Raw genomic sequence first — 17,513 nt, 5'->3', positions numbered from 1 at the left:
TGCAGCAGGGAAGTATCATATTGACAGACACCCATGAAGGACATGGTCAACCTTTAAAGCAGGCCAATCTCTATGTTTTACTGGATGCAGCAGAAGTATTTCCTCTTTACCATCTCTTCAAGTGGGCCTGACTGATGTGCTGTTTTGTGCACGCTACGTGGGCTTTGTAAAGCATACCTCTGCCATTTGCATGGCCTCCTAGCGCTGTCAATATTTTCGTGTAATCGCTGAATGCTGCACTGTCCTGGGAACTCTAGGTGTGACTAAAGGATATATGCTGGGGCCCCGAAAGGGGGTCGGCAGTCTAGTGGCAATGCCCATCACTTTGTAGTTTGGGTTTGTGAGTTCAGGTACCGGTCTGGTGTCGGAAACCTGTAAGCGCCCTCCCAATCAACTGTCAGTCCTGGATTGTGAGGATTTCCCCTTATACTGGTCTCAGTAGACACATTTCCATTTTACTTTTTCACTCTCGCATTGCCTATTTCTCTCTCTCTCATAGTTACATTATAGACAAGAGAGACATTGTCAGCGAGAGGGTTGCACAGCACCTTCCCCCATTTCCCTAAGTGCATTGCAAGGGGCTCTGGGAGGCGTGCACATTTGTCTGAAACACAAAGATCCACTGGCAATAAAAAGCGTAGGACCCCAGTTTGCATTTCTTAGAATTTGAGGTGACACTCAGAGTTGTCTCGGGCGTGACTGTACCTTTCATAGGAGATGTGCTAATCCCCAAACCCTCTTCCTTTGTCCCAGTAATCTGTCTTAGTGCCTCTAGCAAGTTGTTTTCTGAAACAAAGCTTACCTGAACATCCTGTAAAATTGGTAACTTTTCAGTAGCAGTAAAGTGCAGTATATAGCATTCCTGTTGCGCACAGCATCTAGATCCAAAAATTGCTTACTCTACCCCAGAAATTAGAATTCACCCAGTCAAACAGAGGGATCTATAAAGAGCATGGCAAGTAGTTAACATAAGCTACTTCCCCCAAGTTCTCTTGGTGCACTCTGCTGCCCTCTTTTAACAGAAGAATGCAACTGCAGGTCTTGCTTCTCAGTAAGGTACCTACATATAGAATCCTTGGTGCACTCTTGCTAAATCTGCTGGAATGTGTCTTCTATTGTGCCCAGGGTGGTTGTGTATTTGGGGATTCAGGGAAGCAAGGGAGCAGTCTAATGCACTGCAGTGCTAAGAGAGGCATGCCTTTTTCAGAAAAAAGTTCAGGTTTTCTGCCAATCAGAAAAAAATAGCAATGCAATCAGGCCAAAGGCAGAACACACATGCCAGTGAGTCTCGGTGGCCCAATTGGTTAGCGCGTTCGGCTGTTAACCGAAAAGACGCTGCTGTTTTTGGCACAAAGACACAGAGTGTTCCACTCAGTAAACCTGAGTCATTTCTCCCGTGTTCTCTGGGTTCAGCCTACTGTCCCCTTTTAACACAAGTGCGCAACTGTGGCTTTCTCCTCATAGCAAGTTATGCCTATACAGAGGACATTTGGTGCACTGTTGATGGGCTCTGTCCTCTACTAAATCCCCTGTGTTTGTGGATTAGGGGAGGTAGGGAAGTGCTTGATACCCTGATTTGCTGTGGGAAAAAGAGCTATTTTAGAAATATTTTCAGGTTGCCTGGGAGGCTTAAGCAAACAGCACACCAATCAGGCCAATCTCTATGTTTTACTGGATGCAGCAGAAGTATTTCCTCTTTACCATCTCTTCAAGTGGGCCTGACTGATGTGCTGTTTTGTGCACGCTACGTGGGCTTTGTAAAGCATACCTCTGCCATTTGCATGGCCTCCTAGCGCTGTCAATATTTTCGTGTAATCGCTGAATGCTGCACTGTCCTGGGAACTCTAGGTGTGACTAAAGGATATATGCTGGGGCCCCGAAAGGGGGTCGGCAGTCTAGTGGCAATGCCCATCACTTTGTAGTTTGGGTTTGTGAGTTCAGGTACCGGTCTGGTGTCGGAAACCTGTAAGCGCCCTCCCAATCAACTGTCGGTCCTGGATTGTGAGGATTTCCCCTTATACTGGTCTCAGTAGACACATTTCCATTTTACTTTTTCACTCTCGCATTGCCTATTTCTCTCTCTCTCATAGATACATTATAGACAAGGGAGACATTGTCAGCGAGAGGGCTTCACAGCACCCTCCCCCCTTTCCCTAAGTGCATTTCAAGGGGCTCTGGGAGGCGTGCACATTTGTCTGAAACACAAAGATCCACTGGCAATAAAAAGCGTAGGACCCCAGTTTGCATTTCTTAGAATTTGAGGTGACACTCAGAGTTGTCTCGGGCGTGACTGTACCTTTCATAGGAGATGTGCTAATCCCCAAACCCTCTTCCTTTGTCCCAGTAATCTGTCTTAGTGCCTCTAGCAAGTTGTTTTCTGAAACAAAGCTTACCTGAACATCCTGTAAAATTGGTAACTTTTCAGTAGCAGTACAGTGCAGTATATAGCATTCCTGTTGCGCACAGCATCTAGATCCAAAAATTGCTTACTCTACCACAGAAATTAGAATTCACCCAGTCAAACAGAGGGATCTATAAAGAGCATGGCAAGTAGTTAACATAAGCTACTTCCCCCAAGTTCTCTTGGTGCACTCTGCTGCCCTCTTTTAAAAGAAGAATGCAACTGCAGGTCTTGCTTCTCAGCAAGGTACCTACATATAGAATCCTTGGTGCACTCTTGCTAAATCTGCTGGAATGTGTCTTCTATTGTGCCCAGGGTGGTTGTGTATTTGGGGATTCAGGGAAGCAAGGGAGCAGTCTAATGCACTGCAGTGCTAAGAGAGGCATGCCTTTTTCAGAAAAAAGTTCAGGTTTTCTGCCAATCAGAAAAAAATAGCAATGCAATCAGGCCAAAGGCAGAACACACATGCCAGTGAGTCTCTGTGGCGCAATTGGTTAGCGCGTTCGGCTGTTAACCGAAAAGACGCTGCTGTTTTTGGCACAAAGACACAGAGTGTTCCACTCAGTAAACCTGAGTCATTTCTCCCGTGTTCTCTGGGTTCAGCCTACTGTCCCCTTTTAACACAAGTGCGCAACTGTGGCTTTCTCCCCATTGCAAGTTATGCCTACACAGAGGACATTTGGTGCACTGTTGATGGGCTCTGTCCTCTACTAAATCCCCTGTGTTTGTGGATTAGGGGAGGTAGGGAAGTGCTTGATACCCTGATTTGTTGTGGGAAATAGAGCTATTTTAGAAATATTTTCAGGTTGCCTGGGAAGCATAAGCAAACAGCACACCAATCAGGCCCCAGTGTAAGCACTGCATGAGTCTCTGTGGCGCAATCGGTTAGCGCGTTCTGCTGTTAACCGAAAGGTTGGTGGTTCAAGCCCACCCAGGGACGATGCATTTTGGCTCAAAAATTCAGCATGACCAACTATGAACTTCTGTTTATCTCTCGCAGGTCTCGTCTGCTGACGTCCAAAAAATCCAATAAACTGTAAGCAATTCTTCTCGCTTGCTTTAGTTTTTCAAAACTTGCCATTCAATTCATAAACATCAAGACTTCATGGGAAGGGTTTGGCTGCAGCGTGTACTGATGCACAGAAGGAAGCTATCCTAGCCAGTCTACTTAAAGAAGCAATGAGGCTCTGCAGGTGCATGTACGTCTCCTACCTTTATTCTGTCATCAGACACACCAGGTGGACTGCCGCAAGGACCTCGTGGCGCAATGGTAGCGCGTCTGACTCCAGATCAGAAAGTTGTGTGTTCAAATCACGTCGGGGTCATACTTCCTTTTCCCTCTCTGAAATACAAAATTGCTCTTCAGTATCTCGTTATTTCAACCTGACTGCATCTTTGTGCTCTGGGCCTAGTGGTTCTGGCGTTTCGTATGTAAGCTTTACAGCAGGGAAGTATCATATTGACAGACACCCATGAAGGACATGGTCAACCTTTAAAGCAGGCCAATCTCTATGTTTTACTGGATGCAGCAGAAGTATTTTCTCTTTACCATCTCTTCAAGTGGGCCTGACTGATGTGCTGTTTTGTGCACGCTACGTGGGCTTTGTAAAGCATACCTCTGCCATTTGCATGGCCTCCTAGCGCTGTCAATATTTTCGTGTAATCGCTGAATGCTGCACTGTCCTGGGAACTCTAGGTGTGACTAAAGGATATATGTTGGGGCCCCGAAAGGGGGTCGGCAGTCTATTGGCAATGCCCATCACTTTGCAGTTTGGGTTTGTGAGTTCAGGTACCGGTCTGGTGTCGGAAACCTGTAAGCGCCCTCCCAATCAACTGTCGGTCCTGGATTGTGAGGATTTCCCCTTATACTGGTCTCAGTAGACACATTTCCATTTTACTTTTTCACTCTCGCATTGCCTATTTCTCTCTCTCTCATAGTTACATTATAGACAAGAGAGACATTGTCGGCGAGAGGGCTTCACAGCACCTTCCCCCATTTCCCTAAGTGCATTGCAAGGGGCTCTGGGAGGCGTGCACATTTGTCTGAAACACAAAGATCCACTGGCAATAAAAAGCGTAGGTCCCTAGTTTGCATTTCTTAGAATTTGAGGTGACACTCAGAGTTGTCTCGGGCGTGACTGTACCTTTCATAGGAGATGTGCTAATCCCCAAACCCTCTTCCTTTGTCCCAGTAATCTGTTTTAGTGCCTCTAGCAAGTTGTTTTCTGAAACAAAGCTTACCTGAACATCCTGTAAAATTGGTAACTTTTCAGTAGCAGTAAAGTGCAGTATATAGCATTCCTGTTGCGCACAGCATCTAGATCCAAAAATTGCTTACTCTACCCCAGAAATTAGAATTCACCCAGTCAAACAGAGGGATCTATAAAGAGCATGGCAAGTAGTTAACATAAGCTACTTCCCCCAAGTTCTCTTGGTGCACTCTGCTGCCCTCTTTTAACAGAAGAATGCAACTGCAGGTCTTGCTTCTCAGCAAGGTACCTACATATAGAATCCTTGGTGCACTCTTGCTAAATCTGCTGGAATGTGTCTTCTATTGTGCCCAAGGTGGTTGTGTATTTGGGGACTCAGGGAAGCAAGGGAGCAGTCTAATGCACTGCAGTGCTAAGAGAGGCATGCCTTTTTCAGAAAAAAGTTCAGGTTTTCTGCCAATCAGAAAAAAATAGCAATGCAATCAGGCCAAAGGCAGAACACACATGCCAGTGAGTCTCTGTGGCGCAATTGGTTAGCGCGTTCGGCTGTTAACCGAAAAGACGCTGCTGTTTTGGGCACAAAGACACAGAGTGTTCCACTCAGTAAACCTGAGTCATTTCTCCCGTGTTCTCTGGGTTCAGCCTACTGTCCCCTTTTAACACAAGTGCGCAACTGTGGCTTTCTCCTCATTGCAAGTTATGCCTACACAGAGGACATTTGGTGCACTGTTGATGGGCTCTGTCCTCTACTAAATCCCCTGTGTTTGTGGATTAGGGGAGGTAGGGAAGTGCTTGATACCCTGATTTGCTGTGGGAAATAGAGCTATTTTAGAAATATTTTCAGGTTGCCTGGGAAGCATAAGCAAACAGCACACCAATCAGGCCCCAGTGTAAGCACTGCATGAGACTCTGTGGCGCAATCGGTTAGCGCGTTCGGCTGTTAACCGAAAGGTTGTTGGTTCAAGCCCACCCAGGGACCATGCATTTTGGCTCAAAAATTCAGCATGACCAACTATGAACTTCTGTTTACCTCTCGCAGGTCTCGTCTGCTGACGTCCAAAAAATCCAATAAACTGTAAGCAATTCTTATCGCTTGCTTTAGTTTTTCAAAACTTGCCATTCAATTCATAAACATCAAGACTTCATGGGAAGGGTTTGGCTGCAGCGTGTACTGATGCACAGAAGGAAGCTATCCTAGCCAGTCTACTTAAAGAAGCAATGAGGCTCTGCAGGTGCATGTACGTCTCCTACCTTTATTCTGTCATCAGACACACCAGGTGGATTGCCACAAGGATCTCGTGGCGCAATGGTAGCGCGTCTGACTCCAGATCAGAAGGTTGCGTGTTCAAATCACGTCGGGGTCATATTTGCTTTTCCCACTCTGAAATACAAAATTGCTCTTCAGTATCTCGTTATTTCAACCTGACTGCATCTTTGTGCTCTGGGCCTAGTTGTTCTGGCGTTTCGAATGTAAGCTTTGCAGCAGGGAAGTATCATATTGACAGACACCCATGAAGGACATGGTCAACCTTTAAAGCAGGCCAATCTCTATGTTTTACTGGATGCAGCAGAAGTATTTCCTCTTTACCATCTCTTCAAGTGGGCCTGACTGATGTGCTGTTTTGTGCACGCTACGTGGGCTTTGTAAAGCATACCTCTGCCATTTGCATGGCCTCCTAGCGCTGTCAATATTTTCGTGTAATCGCTGAATGCTGCACTGTCCTGGGAACTCTAGGTGTGACTAAAGGATATATGCTGGGGCCCCGAAAGGGGGTCGGCAGTCTAGTGGCAATGCCCATCACTTTGCAGTTTGGGTTTGTGAGTTCAGGTACCGGTCTGGTGTCGGAAACCTGTAAGCGCCCTCCCAATCAACTGTCGGTCCTGGATTGTGAGGATTTCCCCTTATACTGGTCTCAGTAGACACATTTCCATTTTACTTTTTCACTCTCGCATTGCCTATTTCTCTCTCTCTCATAGTTACATTATAGACAAGAGAGACATTGTCAGCGAGAGGGCTTCACAGCACCTTCCCCCATTTCCCTAAGTGCATTGCAAGGGGCTCTGGGAGGCGTGCACATTTGTCTGAAACACAAAGATCCACTGGCAATAAAAAGCGTAGGTCCCTAGTTTGCATTTCTTAGAATTTGAGGTGACACTCAGAGTTGTCTCGGGCGTGACTGTACCTTTCATAGTGCTAATCCCCAAACCCTCTTCCTTTGTCCCAGTAATCTGTCTTAGTGCCTCTAGCAAGTTGTTTTCTGAAACAAAGCTTACCTGAACATCCTGTAAAATTGGTAACTTTTCAGTAGCAGTACAGTGCAGTATATAGCATTCCTGTTGCGCACAGCATCTAGATCCAGAAATTGCTTATTCTACCCCAGAAATTAGAATTCACCCAGTCAAACAGAGGGATCTATAAAGAGCATGGCAAGTAGTTAACATAAGCTACTTCCCCCAAGTTCTCTTGGTGCACTCTGCTGCCCTCTTTTAACAGAAGATTGCAACTGCAGGTCTTGCTTCTCAGCAAGGTACCTACATATAGAAACCTTGGTGCACTCTTGCTAAATCTGCTGGAATGTGTCTTCTATTGTGCCCAAGGTGATTGTGTATTTGGGGACTCAGGGAAGCAAGGGAGCAGTCTAATGCACTGCAGTGCTAAGAGAGGCATGCCTTTTTCAGAAAAAAGTTCAGGTTTTCTGCCAATCAGAAAAAAATAGCAATGCAATCAGGCCAAAGGCAGAACACACATGCCAGTGAGTCTCTGTGGCGCAATTGGTTAGCCCGTTCGGCTGTTAACCGAAAAGACGCTGCTGTTTTTGGCACAAAGACACAGAGTGTTCCACTCAGTAAACCTGAGTCATTTCTCCCGTGTTCTCTGGGTTCAGCCTACTGTCCCCTTTTAACACAAGTGCGCAACTGTGGCTTTCTCCTCATAGCAAGTTATGCCTACACAGAGGACATTTGGTGCACTGTTGATGGGCTCTGTCCTCTACTAAATCCCCTGTGTTAGTGGATTAGTGGAGGTAGGGAAGTGCTTGATACCCTGATTTGCTGTGGGAAATAGAGCTATTTTAGAAATATTTTCAGGTTGCCTGGGAAGCATAAGCAAACAGCACACCAATCAGGCACCTGTGTAATAACAGCATGAGTCTCTGTGGCGCAATCGGTTAGCGCGTTCGGCTGTTAACCGAAAGGTTGGTGGTTCAAGCCCACCCAGGGACGGTGCATTTTGGCTCAAAAATTCAGCATGACCAACTATGAACTTCTGTTTACCTCTCGCAGGTCTCGTCTGCTGACGTCCAAAAAATCCAATAAACTGCAAGCAATTCTTCTCGCTTGCTTTAGTTTTTCAAAACTTGCCATTCAATTCATAAACATCAAGACTTCATGGGAAGGGTTTGGCTGCAGCGTGTACTGATGCACTGAAGGAAGCTATCCTAGCCAGTCTACCTAAAGAAGCAATGAGGCTCTGCAGGTGCATGTACGTCTCCTACCTTTATTCTGTCATCAGACACACCAGGTGGACTGCCACAAGGACCTCGTGGAGTAATGATAGCGCGGCTGACTCCAGATCAGAAGGTTCTGTGATCAAATCACGTCGGGGTCATGTTTGCTTTTCCCACTCTGAAATATAAAATTGCTCTTCAGTGTCTTGTTATTTCAACCTGACTGCATCTTTGTGCTCTGGGCGTAGTTTTTCTGGCGTTTCGTATGTAAGGTTTGCAGCAGGGAAGTATCCTATTGACAGACACCCATGAAGGACATGGTCAACCTTTAAAGCAGGCCAATCTCTGTGTTTTACTTCATGCAGCAGAAGTATGTCTTCTTTACCATCTCTTCAAGTGGGCCTGATTGATGTGCTGTTTTGTGCACGCTACGTGGGCTTTGTAAAGCATACCTCTGCCATCTGAATGGCCTCCTAGTGCGGTCAACATTTTTGTGTAATCACTGAATGCTGCACTGTCCTGGGAACTCTAGGTGTGACTAAAGGATTTTTATGCTGGGGCCCCGAAAGGGGGTCGGCAGTCTAGTGGCAATGCCCTGTGAATTCAGGTACCGGTCTGGTGTCGGAAACCTGTAAGCGCCCTCCCAATCACCTGTCAGTCCTGGATTGTGAGGATTTCCCCTTATAATGGTCCCAGTAGACACATTTCCATTTTACTTTTTCACTCTCGCATTGCCTATTTCTCTTTCTCTCACAGATACATTATAGACAAGAGAGACATTGGCAGCGAAAGGGTTGCACAGCACCTCTCCTCATTTCCCTAAGTGCATTGCAAGGGGCTCTGGGAGGCGTGCACATTTGTCTGAAACACAAAGATCCGCTGGCAATAAAAAGCGTAGGACCCTAGTTCGCATTTCTTAGAAATTGAGGTGGCACTCAGAGTTGTCTCGGGCATGACTGTACCTTTCATAGGAGATGTGCTAATCCCCAAACCCTCTTCCTTTGTCCCAGTAATCTGTCCTAGGGCCTCTAGCAAGTTGTTTTCTGAAACAAAGCTTACCTGAACATCCTGTAAAATTGGTAATTTTTCAGTAGCAGTACAGTGCAGTATATAGCATTCCTGTTGCGCACAGCATCTAGATCCAAAAATTGCTTACTCTACCCCAGAGACTAGAATTCACCCAGTCAAACAGAGGGATCTATAAAGAGCATGTTAACCGAAAAGACGCTGCTGTTTTTGGCACAAAGACACAGAGTGTTCCACTCAGTAAACCTGAGTCATTTCTCCCGTGTTCTCTGGGCTCAGCCTACTGTCCCCTTTTAACACAAGTGTACAACTGTGGCTCTTTCCTCATAGCAAGTTATGCCTACAGAGAGGACATTTGGTGCACTGAGGATGGGTTATGTTCTCTCCCCTGTGTTTGTGGATTAGGGGAGGTAGGGAAGTGCTTGATACCCCGATTTGCTGTGGGAAATAGAGCTATTTTAGAAAGATTTTCAGGTTGCCTGGGAAGCATAAGCAAACAGCACACCAATCAGGCCCCAGTGTAAGCACTGCATGAGTCTCTGTGGCGCAATCGGTTAGGTCATTTGGCTGTTAACCAAAAGTTTGGTGGTTCAAGCCCACCCAGGTGTGAAAAGAGAAAAATAATATGAGACTGGGAAACCCGAAGGAAACACACCAAACACTGGTTACCAAGGAACATACAACGTACTTTATTTTAAGGTCAAGCAATGACAAATCGGATAGCTATCGGCCCTCAGATCAACACAACGAACTTCAACGGCGTTCGATGTATTCAGTAAGAGAGTGTACATTGGGACATTCAGGCTTATATACATTTCTCCAGCCTGTTGTCCAACCCCTTCGCGGGTTAACCATTCCATGAATGTATTACTGGTCTAGGGTCTCTGCTAGGTCAATCTTTTAATATATACATCAGTATGCGCATAGATCAGTTCTATTGATACAGGTCATCCATTTACACACAGGTGAACAGAAGGACAAGGTCTCAGTTCACGACCCTAACAAGTGGCCTGTAGGCAAGTTATACATTAGCTGTACGGAGGTCATGTCGACCTAGATTCTGTTCGGAATGGCATCATCCACCATTTTGATGTACAGGGTGATTTTTTACAAAGCAAGAGAACCTAAAACGGCGGCTTGATTCAAGATGGCGGCCTACATCAATTTCTAAGGTCAAGACCTTGCCGTAGAGAGTTATTCGCGTACAGTTTTAAGCAACTTGGCGTAGGTCAATATACATACAATCATTACAATAGGAGGCATAATTTAATATCCAGTTTGACAAACCCTCCTTTTGGCCTATGCCAAGTGCTAACACTACTTCTGATCTCCTTGCAAGTAACTCCATACGTCATCGTCCATACAACCTGAATCGCTGTCAGAGATATCTATGGCCATCACTAAGATCTCTTTTAACACATACTCCTTGGAAGTTCTATCCGGGGCATATACTTTATGTCCTATCGTACCTATCGCCTGAGCACAAAATCCCCCTAGCATCAAACATATACTAGGCAGACATTGGATACAATAACAAAGGAATAGCAGAACTCCCAAAATGATCAGCAAAATTGAAAGTACCTTCCAACCCCAAGATCGCAAGAAATCCAAAAACCAAGCACTAAGATTCCAGTTCCCCTCGGGAACATGCACTTCTGAGCTAAGGACGTGCAGATTCTGAATTGCTTTAAAAATGGTTGGGGAGGAGTCTGGTACGAAAACACAGCAAGCGGACCCCACTAATTTACATACTCCACTACGTTCAGCCAGAATGACATCTAATGCCATCCGGTTCTGGAGTGCTACTAATCTTATTGCTTTCTGCTCTAATGTCATGTTATAGAGTATATCTGTGGTCCGGTTGATGGTTCTCTCCAGTACTCTCGCTAGTCTCCTGATGTCTTCGGAATTTGCTATCTGCCCCCAAAATGGCACAACTGATTTTGCTATATCTCCCATCACTTGTGCAGGGGTATCACCATTCTCGTCCCGCCATGGACGAGCCTTTGAAACTTCCAAAGTGCTTGCTATGAATATCCCAGGTAACAGGATCCCTAAATAACAGGTTCCCTGCCAATCCCTGGGCAACCATGGAAATGCTACATTAGCGCAAATGAAATAGACAGGTTCACCTGCATACAAAGGTCTGTTTTCCCCAGTCAAATTTGCAACATTGGCACAGCCTTTAAAATCTCCCATTGACTGGGTACCATTCCTCTGTATACAGAAGGAAACTGAATCAGGGCTATGGTTAACAGAGTAAGAAGGAGGCACGGCATCCTTATTGCCTATCGGAGCTATTTTAAAGGTAACCAAAGATTGGAAAGGACGAAATAGTCTATCAGAAGACCTAATTGAAGCAACATTGAGTTTACTCCTATTTGCGAAAAGCGAGCATCCCAGGGGAGTCAGAACACGTTTTTCAAAATTATTCAAATTAGTTTCATCAAAATTCCCCGAGATGCTATCATTCTATCAGCCAAAGAACAGTGCTCCAAGAGAGGCATAACAAGCAGTTGTCAAAGGTAGTGGATGAATATACCCTGTACCATCCAGACGTTTGAAGCAGGAGCCATCACAAAATAGCTCACCTTCCGCATTATCCAGAGGAGTGTCCTTAAGATCAATTCTGCCCTTTGTTTCTTGTTCAGTAATATACAGGCAGTCATGTGACTCATCATCACCGCAAACAGTATTTTGCGGGAAAGGTAGGAGTTCAGCCGGATTAAGAACACAACACCTCCTAATTTGTATTTGGGGAGCAAACAAAATCAATTCATATCTCGTCAATCGTGCGGAAGTGAGGTGTTGCGTTTGAGTTTTGTTCAATAGAACATCTACATAGTGAGGCACCATCAGGGTTAGATCATGGCCTATGACCATTCTCTCACTCTGCTTTACAGACGCGGCAGCAGCAGCGACAGCTCGCAAACATCTTGGCAAAGCGCATGCAACAGGATCAAGGGCGGAATAGTAGTAACCGCACAGCCTATTCTTCCCTCCGTGTTCCTGCATTAATACAGCCAAAGCACATCCATCACATTCATGCACAAACAACACAAAGGCCTTGTTGTAATTTGGTGTACCCAAAACCGGTGCAGAGCATAATGCAGTCTTGAGAAGCTCAAATGATTGTTGATATCCCGATTTCCATGGCAATGGCGAAGAAATGCCCTTCTTTGTCAAAGCCAACATCGGTTTTGTCACTTGTGAAATGTTTGGGATCCATAACCTACAGTAAGAAGCCATACCTATTAAGGCTCTGACTTCCTTCTGTGTATTTGGGACAGACATGCCAGAAATGTGTTTTATTCTTTCAGGTGTCAATCTTCTTCCCTCCTTTGACAGGAGGTAGCCTAAATAGGCGACCTCCTGGCAACAATATTGAAACTTTTTAAGCAAAGCTTTGTGACCATGCTTAGCTAGATGGATGAGCAACAATACAGTGCCCTCTTTACAAGAGCTCTCAGAATCTGCTGCTAAAACCAAGTCGTCAACGTACTGAAGCAGCGTACAAGTAGGGGGTAATTCAAGAGTATCAAGCTGTTCTTTCAAGGCCCTACTATAAATGCTAGGACTCTCGGTGTAACCTTGAGGTGCACGAGCAAATGTGAACGAGCGTCCCCCTAAGTTTAACGCAAACAAATATCTACTGTCCTTGTGTATAGGAATACTGAAGAAAGCATTCTTCAGGTCCACAACACTGAAGTAAGTAGCCGTAGCTGGAATCATAGTTAATATCGTCGCCACATCAGGCACAATTGGAAATTGTGGAGCGACAACTCTATTGATGGCACGCAAATCAATTATAAAATGAAACGGAATAGCATTATCACCTTTTTTGTACACGGGTAAGATCAGACTATTGCACAAACTTCCTGTGATCTCCTCAATCACCCCACGATGCACAAAATCGGAAACAATGCTCTTCAAAGCTCACTCACCTTCAACCGAGATCTTATACTGCGGGATACGTGGCAGCTTAATACCATGTTTCAAGAGTATTCTAACAAGCTCAATCTGTAGAACACCGACATCATTGTCGTCAGCCGCCCACAAATACTCCGGGACCTTACTGAATTCTGGTGGCAAAGGTCTAGTCAAAAATTGTGAAACAGAAAACTGCTGTGGTGAAATCGTCAAACGCGCTCCATCAGATGAACAATGAATTACCACATTTAACTCCTTCAATAGATTCAACCCCAACAAATTCTCTCCACAATTCGAAGTCAAAAGAAATGGACAATGGTCCGTAAAGGGACCCAAAGAAATAGGTACCGGCGAAGAAACCGGACAAATGACTGGTGTGCCAGAAAACCCTACAGAGACATTGGTTTGCCCTGACAGTGGAATGTTTGGAACCCGAGAATGATCAATGGAGCACTTCTGTGCTCCAGTGTCTATCAAGAACTGATGTTTCCTATTTCCCACTACCATTTCAATGTAGGGACCTTTCTGACTAACGGGAATAGGTGTAGGTTCCAAACCCTGCTTCGGGCAATCCTAACGAAACAGAATATCATCAGAAGGAAGCTCCTCAGAGAGGTAAGCAGCAGAAGGGTGATCGAATATGTTTCTAGTATCCACACTCGAAGTCTGATTGTCCTGTGAAAAAGGTTGCTGAGGATCCTGCGAAAACTTACCTCTACCAGGGCCCTCCACCCTGGGGCGACCTCTGGGTCGTCTACCCATACTCCCAAATGTGTTATTCGACCTCTGTCGAAGGACGGGGCATTGTGCATGCCAATGACCCTCCTGGCGACAATAGGCACACTGGTTAATGTTCACAGGACCCAAGGGCACGTTCCCTTGTGGAACATACTGACCTCTAATCTGCGAACTACCCACTCTGGGGCCTCTATTAATTTGTTGTAACAATACTTCAGTCTTTAAGTCTCCTTTTCTCTTTTCTACTCTATCTTTTTCATTATTGACACGGTTCTCGTTGTACTGAGCCTTGTGCAGTACTTCTGATTGGGATTTCGCCTGCCAAGCACTCTCGGAAGACATAATCTGTGACTGGATGTCAGGCAGCAATCCACGCACAAATTTGTCTACAAATAACCTTTTCCCAGACTCTGTACCTAAATCCTGTCCACTGAAGTCCAAGAATACTTGTTCGAACCGATTAAAGAACTCGCTGGCACCCTCAGATTTTCCTTGGACACAGGCCGTAAGCTTGTCCCAAATAATTCTTTTTTCGGGAATTATAGTTTTTAATTTCGCAATGATTCTGTCAGGCAAAGTGAGTATCACCTGAGGCGGTCTCTCACCAGCTTGCCTTTCCCCGTCAAGCCTAGTTATATTATCCCACGTACCTCCCAACCCAGGTGCATCATCTATTGTTCTAACCTGCTTCCACAAATCTACGGGCAGGAGTAGAGGGAATAATAAGTCAATAACGCCTAGGGTGAACACTGAGGACTGCAAGACGGACTCTGTCTCTTTATAGAATCCTGTCGGATTTTTCCTAGTTTCGGGAATAGATTGCCTAATAGTGTTCACTTCCTGTCGCAAAAACGGGATGTGAACAAACTGCGATACATAATGTGCGGGTATGTCCACAGCAGCTATACCTGCTGCAGCATTAGCGGCAATCTCAACTTTTGGGACAAATGTCGGAGGCACCTCTCTCATAGGCAACTGAGATATAGGCAACTCCGAACGCTTACTAAGCAACAGAGCTAAGTCGAGCGCTAAAGCAGTCAAAGAAGTGTCAAGTGAAAAAGTTCTCTTATAAATACCCAGTAACTCTGTGGGACAACTAACCTTCTTCCTCACACATTCATCCTGCAGGTACTCTACCATTACCTGAATCACCTTCCTCTGCATTTCTAGCGTATATTGACTGTATGTGTCATATACCTCAACCGGAGTTATCGATAAATCCGAAATCCATCTAATCGCATCTCTTGTACAAATTCGTGCTTCCTCAGATGCCCATTTACGACACGGAAGAAATCATACTCTCTTCTTTGTCATCCTCATTCTGTAACTTCTCCAAATCTCTCCTATACTCAAACAACCTGTCGACATGCTCATGTATTTACTCCACAATATCTCTTGATAGTGCTAAAGTATTCAGATCCCTCATCCCTTGTGGGAGATCCGCACTATTTAATTTACCCCACATTACGCATAAATGAATCCCTAAACCTTCAATAAAAACATTTTTCTTAGGAAAATTATCCATATTAGACAGTGTGGCAAAAACATTAGCTCGATCATCTCTCTCCATACAATGCTTAGCCCATGCAAACGAATCCCGCTTTTTATCTGTAGGGACAGTATTACGAGTAACAACCTTCGACCCTGCACCCCGATCAACTATAGTCGGTACAGAACCCCTCGGGAGTGGAGGTGCAGGCAGATTCAATGGAGGTGTTATTACTGGTGCAATGGGAAGAGGTAGTAGAGCAGGCGGAGGAACAACAGCCGGAAGAATAGGAACAACAGGTTGAGCAGGGAGGGCAGGAATAACAGCACAAAGAGGCAAAGCAACAGGAAGAGGATCATACGGAGGTGGTGCAAAGGCACCAGGCCTTCGCTCGTTTAACAATTTGTCTAGAAACTCGTCAGAAACATGAAGGTCTTTAGAAGGATAGATTTTCTGAATACTGAGTGAGAAAGCCCTATCCATGTTCCTAACTGACTCAGACTGTTTGTCCTGATCATATAACAACGCCTTTTCAGCGTTCGTTTTATGACGGCGCGCATGTTTTTCCCTACTCTTAAGCTGCTGCAACGCTTCTTTTTTCCAATTCTGTAGAACATCAAATGCTGCGGGTCCGGCCTTTTTCTTTAACAAGACCGACTCTAAGTATTCAATACGAGGGATCTCAAAACTACCATTGATTGGCCACTGAAGTTTGGAGGCATGTCTGGTTTGTCTGTGCCAAATATCATTAAATACTACACTTCCAATGCCATGTTTACAATACATAGTAAACGCCGGCGACCCCTCCTGTGGTGCCGGGCGGCTAAATTCCAAAGATTGTCGATCGCTGCGGAATAATGCCCTAAAGCAGCTAGACAATTTCCCAGTCATTTCTCAAAAACTTGGTGTTACCTGGTCAATAATTGTGTCTGCAGATACAATGCGCCAAATTCAAATTGTCAGGGTTAAATTAAGAGTCGGGTCACGACTCACCTGACCAAACCTAAGGAGGACCGTACGGTTTATCAAAGAACTTACCTAACAAATTTTACCTTGTGTTTGGTGATTTCAGCAAATCTGCCCGCCTCAAAATTGGACCCTCGTCAAGATGCCGTCTCAGACCGCACGGCTATCGTCCAAGGATCGGATCGTACATCGCTGTAGAGGTGTCGCGTCTCGTTCAGTCGGTCCCATAGTATCACACCGTCCGATCCCGGTCCGATAGCATGCGTCAACCTTCAATGGTCCGGCATGAAAAGAGAAAAATAATATGAGGCCGGGAAACCCAAAGGAAACACACCAAACACTGGTTACAAAGGAACATACAAAGTACTTTATTTTAAGGTCAAGCAATGACAAGTCAATGACAAATCGGATAGCTATTGGCCCTCAGTACAACACAACGAACTTCAACGGGGTTCGATGTATTCAGTGAGAGAGTGTACATTGTGACATTCAGGCTTATATACATTTCTCCAGCCTGTTGTCCAACCCCTTCGCGGGTTAACCATTCCATGAATGTATTACTGGTCTAGGGTCTCTGCCAGGTCAATCTTTTAATATATACATCAGTATGCGCATAGATCAGTTCTGTTGATACAGGTAATCCATTTACACACAGGTCAACAGAAGGACAAGGTCTCAGTTCACGACCCTAACAAGTGGTCTGTAGGCAAGTTATACATTAGCTGTACGGAGGTCATGTCGACCTAGATTCTGTTCGGAATGGCATCGTTCACCATTTTGATGTACAGGGTGATTTTTACACAGCAAGAGAACCTAAAATGGCGGCTTGATTCAAGATGGCGGCCTACATCAATTTCTAAGGTCAAGACCTTGCCGTAGATAGTTATTCGCGTACAGTTTTAAGCAACTTGGCGTAGGTCAATGTACATACAATCGTTACAATAGGAGGCATAATTTAATATCCAGTTTGACACAGGGACTTTGCATTTTTGCTCAAAAATTCAGGGTGACCTACTAGGAACTTCTGTTTACCTCTCGCAGGTCTTATCTGCTGACGACCAAAAAATCCAATAAACCGCAAGCAATTCTTCCCGCTTGCTTTAGTTTTTCAAAACTTGCCATTCGATTCATAAACATCAAGACTTCATGGGAAGGGTTTGGCTGCAGCGTGTACTGATGCACAAAAGGAAGCTATCCTAGCCAGTCTACTTAAAAAAGCAATGAGGCTCTGCAGGTGCATGTATGTCTCCTACCTTTATTCTGTCATCAGAAACACCAGGTGGATTGTCTGAAGGACCTCCTGGTGC

General features: G+C 45.1%; 3 non-coding genes across 3 annotated transcripts; all 3 read left to right on the top strand.

Moving 5' to 3' along the window:
* Window positions 1-3,654: 3,654 nt before the first annotated feature.
* On the top strand, window positions 3,655-3,726 carry TRNAW-CCA (transfer RNA tryptophan (anticodon CCA)). The gene has a single exon. It is a non-coding gene; the product is annotated as a tRNA-Trp (tRNA).
* Window positions 3,727-5,903: 2,177 nt separating this feature from the next.
* Window positions 5,904-5,975, top strand: TRNAW-CCA (transfer RNA tryptophan (anticodon CCA)). Its single transcript has one exon. It is a non-coding gene; the product is annotated as a tRNA-Trp (tRNA).
* Window positions 5,976-7,759: 1,784 nt separating this feature from the next.
* On the top strand, window positions 7,760-7,833 carry TRNAN-GUU (transfer RNA asparagine (anticodon GUU)). The gene has a single exon. It is a non-coding gene; the product is annotated as a tRNA-Asn (tRNA).
* Window positions 7,834-17,513: the final 9,680 nt, after the last annotated feature.

Source organism: Ambystoma mexicanum, chromosome 11 (assembly GCF_040938575.1).
Source record: "Ambystoma mexicanum isolate Mex_15411 chromosome 11, UKY_AmexF1_1, whole genome shotgun sequence".
NCBI lineage: Eukaryota > Metazoa > Chordata > Amphibia > Caudata > Ambystomatidae > Ambystoma > Ambystoma mexicanum.
This window is presented reverse-complemented; position numbering and strand designations above follow the sequence as displayed.